Genomic DNA, 6,925 nt, shown 5'->3' with positions numbered 1-6,925 from the left:
AACTTTAAGGCACTGGCTAAGCAGCAATGTAAACCGCATCTACTTAGCCTAACCCTATGTCCCTCCCTCTGCAAATAGGTACCATTGGAACTGTGCCATGCCATAGACCATCGTCAGCAGGCCTTGGAGTAAACAACGCCAAGGGAAAATGGTGCCGTTAAAAACATAATGATTTAACATAATAGTAAGTTAGGTTAAATCATTATGTTTTTAACGGCACCGTTTTCCCTTGACATTGTTTACCCCGAGGCCTGCTGACGATGGTCTACGGCATGGCACAGTTCCAATTGTACTTGTTTGCAGAGAGAGGGACATAAAGGCTAGGCTAAGCAGGTGCGGTTTACATTGCTGCTTAGTCAGAGGGATGAGAAGTGATGGGAAAAAAAGTATGGGCACCACGTGATGGGTATGATACCCTCCACTGCAAAAGAAGAATTATGCAGCCGACAACTGGGAAGACAAATCTATGAAGAATTACATGCTATCATTCCATTTCACAGGGGAAGGTATTTATGCTATTGGCTGATTGGTTGGGACCAGAGGTGCCACTGTTATTCTGATAAGAAGATCAACAAGTCTAAAACAAAAGAAGACATTGTGTATAAGAAGAGAGGAGCATTGGGATGAGGCTTGGACAACCATCAAAGAATAAGAACACGAAGTACTTTATTATATGCTAGGGCAACTGTGTTAGGGGAAATGCATGCAACGCATGTATGTAATCATTGATTTTGTGGATTTGAACTATTACACTTACAGGCACGCTGCTCATGTTTCAATGCCACCAAATAAACTTAATCTACTCGCTGGATTCCCAAGCCAATCTTACCGTGTTCAGGAACAATATGCCCATGATTCAGTCGGTAAGGCTTACCATACATTTTTTTTATGGAATATTAGTTACTTACATTGCTAATTCTCATTAAGTTGTTCTCAAATAGTCTTACTAAAAGTCATGAAATATGCTATTGGGGAAACAAATCCATTAGCTGCATATCCTATTATTATTATTATTATATAGGAAACTCACTTCTACGAGATAATCTAGTGAACAGATCGCATGTACTGTCTAGACTTCTAGGTATTATATTTGCTGTCTGATTATTATCTGATAGCTTAAATCACACACATTAAGTTTAAAAGTATTAAACATTTACAATTGATTGACATTCTTTAGGCTTAATATGTGGTTTAGTGTGTGGTTTAAGTCAGGTCGGTTACCATTCCTTATGTTACCGGTCTTCCTATTTGTGTGTATGAACAAAGTACATTGCACTCAATTTTTCATATGGACTAGAGCTAACAGTAGCTAGAGAACTGAAACCCGTAGGTCCTCCCTTTATCATCTCGTCTAATCTGTGTTGCTTAAAACTAAACTAACCTTAGCATTTATTCATTAAAAACTTGAATGTATTTTATTTTGTTTCAAAAATATTATATATTGTTAGAATAAATGAATGTTTTTAATAACGTTCAAGAGGCCAAACAACTTATGTTTTTAATAAGACTGAATGGATGAATGACTGCAATTGATATTAAAGTTGTTGTGTGAGATTTATTATTCGATGGATATAATATCAACTAATTTCTTTGAACTCTCCCATTTGTATAGTTAAACTAAAATGAAATAACATTATGACTTTGATCCCCTAGCTAGGTCATGTTTAGTATAGTTAGGTCATGTTTAGTATAGTTGTACCTCATCATTTTTACTTTTGTTTTTGTATAGGCCACTATGCACTTCTCTACTTTTAGTTGTCTTCCCATTCAATGCAAATAGAAGGGGTAAAGGGAACGTAAAGGCCACATGTCAATTTTCTCTTGTTGAGTTAGATCTTAGTATGCACTTGTCACTTAGTTTACTTTCATTTAAATAAACAAATTAATTAATTAATAAATTGAAGCAAGGAAATGAAATGAAATCTTAATGATCTAGTTTTGGAGTGCAAGTAATGAGTAAAATAACTCTAATTGTTACCATAAGTTAAGCTATTTAATTGGATGAATTAGATATTCTAAATTAAGCCAGGTAAGATTTTATTGGTATATCTTTTTATAAATATGGTAAAACAAATTGGTTATTGACAGAACTTTCTTATAGGAAATATATGGGAATAAGGAATTTCTATTGTGGACCACTTATAAATTAGGTATGAAATTAGTTATCAAAAAATTATAGAAGAATTTAATTCATTGCTAAAAATGATAAAAGATTTAAATTTCTATGGTAGTCATAGATATATTAGACCTAGTAGCATGTATTATTGATCTTTTGGCATTAAACAAAATTAGTTAAGAGCAAGAAATATAGAATCTATGCACAAGGGATTTTTCTTCTCTTACTTTAAGAAGTAACAAATCTATATAGATAAAATTTAGATTACCTATTTAAATGATAATGTTAGAGCCTTATTAATTAACAAGGAAGTAGGGAATAGTACAACCTTACTATCCTTTTAGTCCATATATTCCTATAATTTTTACTTATAAAGGATTAGGGAAGATTTATGATGAAGATTAGATAAGTTGAATACCATTGTCAAATAATAATTAATATTAGTCTACTACTAATTTTGTCATTTTTATGTAATGACCATTGAAAATAAGTTGTACTTATCAATTTCATTGGACTCGTATCATTATATTCAATTATAAAATTTAATCTCTTGATGATAGTTCTAGTTATTAGTGTCATTGTGTTATCAAATCATACTTCCCTTCCTATCTCATTTTACCTATATAGAAAGTTGTTATTTAAATATATCTTGATTAGTAATTATATTTGATCAGATTAATCATAATTTTTTTCCTTATAAGAGGAATTATCGTAGGTCACTATTGTATATATATCAATTGGATAATTGTTTATTTTGCAATATTTCAAAGGTGTTAAGTAATGGTATGTGTTTTGATCTCTTTAGCCACATAATTGTTGCTAATTATCCATTCATATACATCATCTTGTGTAGTTATAGTTATTGCATGCATATAAAGGACAATTATATCCTTAGTATTAAAAGAGTTATCAATATGATGTACATTGGAATTGAATAGTTGTCCTTTCATTTAATCATTGGTTTACAAAAGTGATAGTTACAACTATTTCTTCCTAAAGTAATTTATTCGATAGAAACTAGTATTATAGTTATAATGATCAACATGATCGAAATGAATATACATATAGCCCTAGTAATTCATGAGTGGTAGTTGTAGAAGGGTTCATATTTTTTATAATTGGTTATTAGCATAGTAAAATTCAATGATATTTTGAGTGTTCTATCATTCTTAATATGAGAGTTTTCACTCTTAAATTTAATTAACAAAAACCAAAAAAAGAACCTCATTTGAATATGTTCAAATGGTCAATTCTTATCTAGGATTTCGTCTCTATTTCATGTCAGTGGGTGGTAGCCAACAAGGGAACTATCTGGGGAGTTGATCCCTAGAAAAGGTTGCACACCTACTTATATAGTTTTATAATACCTAAAACAAAAACACATATGACTCTTTAGGATAAGTGTTTCATTTCCTTATTGAGGCATACCTAGCATGGTATGGTTCAAGATTACAAAGTTGAACTTTGAAGTCTCTGTGCTTTCATGTAGGAATGGCCATCTATGATGAGGCCTCGATACATTAGGTCTGGTCTTAGGTCTTGCCCTTTTGAGCTTTGATTGACCTTTCCATTCCTCCCCAATCTTATGCATTTCTTGTTTGTCTTTACAAATTTAGTAGTTTACTCTTGTATGATTGATCTAGTTAAAATAATGATCCAATTTATCATGATGATTGTGTATCTAGTTATCCTCTGACCTTGTGGTAAGCATCTAGAATGTAGACATCTTGTAGGTGCATGATTGGGAGGAAAGGCAAATACATCACAATCGAATGTGAGAGCAACTTGGGTAAGAAAGAGGTACATTTTGACGTGAACTAAAGAAACATTAAGCTATTGTTTTAACATTTAATCTAGGTTGAAATGGTTACTTGTTAATTGATACTATTGCTTTTAGTTTTACAAATGCATTAAGTTGTGATTCAAATTTTTTTTATTGCCAAACAACTAAGTTTAGAGTAGGATAAATAGGTTGTGTAATGTTCATTAAGCATGTTCTTTTTAGGCATTACATTTACATAATTTCATATTGTCATAATACATATAATGCTTTTTTTTTTTAATATCTCGATCAACACTTTAAACTCAATTTTTAAATATAAATATGCCATTTCAACCATATTTAAGTATATTGTAATAATAAATTATCATAAAATAATCCAACTATTAATATGTATGGAATAAAACATTAGACAAATCTATGTTATTTGAAGATGACATATTACTAATAAATACCATTTAAAATTACAGCTGATTTAACAAAAGCAAATCAATTCTTATCCAATAGGGGAAGAGCACTAGTGTCCGTTGTAGCTAACTTCGTGCACCCACAGATCTTAAACGATACATGTTGTCTTCATATGCGACTTAACTACTTATAGCTATTGATCTGGCTTCTGGGTAGTAACGATGCACGCTATAGAATCAGTTATGCACACAAAGGTCAAAAAGCACATATTTCAAAGTGTCGCCTGATACCTAACTAAAGATGTTCCAGTTACGTCAACTCAAAATCGCTAGTACTTGTTGACAAATATCCCAATAGTGGTGCACAAATGTTCCAATAGTGGTACACAAATGGGACAAATGTTCCAATAGTTGTGCATAAATGGGCCAATTAATTACAAAAAGTGATCGGCTATTGGTACGAAACAAATTTATTAGTGGTGTTTTCACTATGATGGCTATTGGGGGGTCAACATGACAATAAGGTGATGGTTATTGGAACTATGTTATCTATTGATACTCTTCACCTAGAATACAATTTTTAAATACCTTCAAACATTCTTAAAGTTATATTCGAAATGCACCACACACCACACACCACACCTAGTATAATTTTACCAACCAAACCCATCAAATGCACCTATTGGTTAATTTGATGTTTAGTTATAGAGGGAGGAAGCAGCGTAGATGCTCGGTAAAGTGAATAAACAATACTCAGCAAACAAGCTACTGACCATCGCAGTTCTCGCTGGCAATTCCAAGCCTAGACCCTGCGATATCATGCACGATTCGCAATTTCTGCTGCTGATAGTTCCCAAATATTGACAATACATCGTACGCCCCGCCCGGAGGAAGAGCGAAAGCAAGGCATAAAACGGAGCCCTCCTCATCCGCGGGGTATAAGGTGCTTTCCACCGGCAGAATCAAGTCCAGGCCATCGTCAAAATGCAACGCGTGATGTGAGGAAAAACCAGCTCGCTGGACGGTTTGTTGTGGTACGTATCAAAAGGCTCTGTGGAACTAGCCATAGTCAGATTAGAGAGTTGACGGCGGAAAGAATCTCGCATGGCATTGTAAGCGGGCTCCACCAACCGAGTGATAACTGTTCCCGAGTCTATGATACTCCCTCTTCCCGTCGACTCATCCAAGCTCAATGTCCCCAGTGGAATGGAAACAAGCTCCTCTCCCACAGAGATTCCGTTTAACCCCACATAATGGAAGTAAGGGTTCACCGCGCTGGACAAGAGGGGCGTAAGCTTCAAGCCCTGCGCAGATAGAGCCCCTTTCCCCAGCAGGAGAGAACCCGTGAAAGCAGAGGAGAAGAGAGAGGGAAGGCAATAAGAGAACATACTGTCATATAACGTGGCCGTCTGAGAAACGAAGGTGAGAGGATCCTTCCCAAACCCAGTCAAACCGGGCGTACTCTGGGTGAGTCCCCTAGCCGCACTCGCACATCCGAAGACAAAATCTTCCACCGGCTGAGAGCCCACATTTAGCGTCTCAGACGATATGAGCTCGTCCACCTCCGACTTGTCGCCATACCCTTGAGTACGGCTGCAGTTGACATTGTTATCGTTGTTCTCACAGACGCCCAGACTCTGACACAGCTGAGAAGCGCAAGTGAGATACTTATACGTAGACGACCTGGATGGCTCGTATTGCCCACTTGAGCAACCGGAGCAGGGGTTGCAGGGAATCCAGGCAATGTAGCTACCGGTATCGAGGACAGTGTAGAAGCTCTGCACAGGCGTGCCGAAACCCAGCTTGATAATGTAGTTTCACGTGTTGATGGCCTGTCCCGAGGCCAACGGGAGGTCCACGTCCTCTTGGGGATTAACCATACTTTTGCCGGCGCTCCATCCCCCTTTCACCATTGCTCTGTAGCGCTGAGTGTCGCCTTTTATTGACTCGGATATCGCCTTCCACCATGATGAATTGGGGAGGCGGAAAGGAGAACACTTGCCCTGAATGTGCATCACACTCAAACTTGATGTTTCCAATTCACCCGCAGAGCAGTTCTTGTTATCCTCTGCATCTTTCCAGGTAAATGATGCAAGATTTACTCTTGCAACCTTACTGTTTTCTGCGCACACAGAAACGAATAATAGAAGACACAGTAGGACTGAGCATAGATGCTTTGCCATTGTCGTCCTTGAGAAACAGAGGCACTGATGGCCATATTTATGGAGAAAGTATCGCTTAACTTGGCTTGGGGCTCTCCTTCCACTTGATTTGACTCCTATTTATGGACGCAATTTCACCGTATGGAGTTTGGTTGTCGTCTGTCCTCCTATTTGACTCCACTCCACTCAATAGACGCAATTTAGGCTAGTGAGTTGACTATGCTTGCCTTTTCCGCAATCAGAACATTCGTTTCTCCTTACTCGCCAAGCAGGTTCCTTTCAATATTAAACTTGGCCGTTTTTGATGCGGACGTTTCTCTTGCTTGGCTCTTGTTTCACACTAGGTACTCACACATTATCTTGTTTACTTACAATCAATCAATCAATTCATATACCATCATCAGTTACTGTTGCCGTTGAAGTGGGAAAATTTTATTTGATTGTTATTATTACATTGTTT

At 36.4% G+C, this 6,925-nt stretch overlaps 1 pseudogene; it reads right to left on the bottom strand.

Annotated features, from left to right (window-relative positions):
• Positions 1-5,024: 5,024 nt before the first annotated feature.
• Positions 5,025-6,486, bottom strand: LOC131057684 (aspartyl protease AED3-like; annotated as a pseudogene).
• Positions 6,487-6,925: the final 439 nt, after the last annotated feature.

Source organism: Cryptomeria japonica, chromosome 3 (assembly GCF_030272615.1).
Source record: "Cryptomeria japonica chromosome 3, Sugi_1.0, whole genome shotgun sequence".
NCBI classification, from domain to species: Eukaryota; Viridiplantae; Streptophyta; class Pinopsida; order Cupressales; family Cupressaceae; genus Cryptomeria; species Cryptomeria japonica.
The sequence above is the reverse complement of the archived record's forward strand: the minus strand, read 5'-3'. Positions and strand labels throughout refer to the sequence as shown.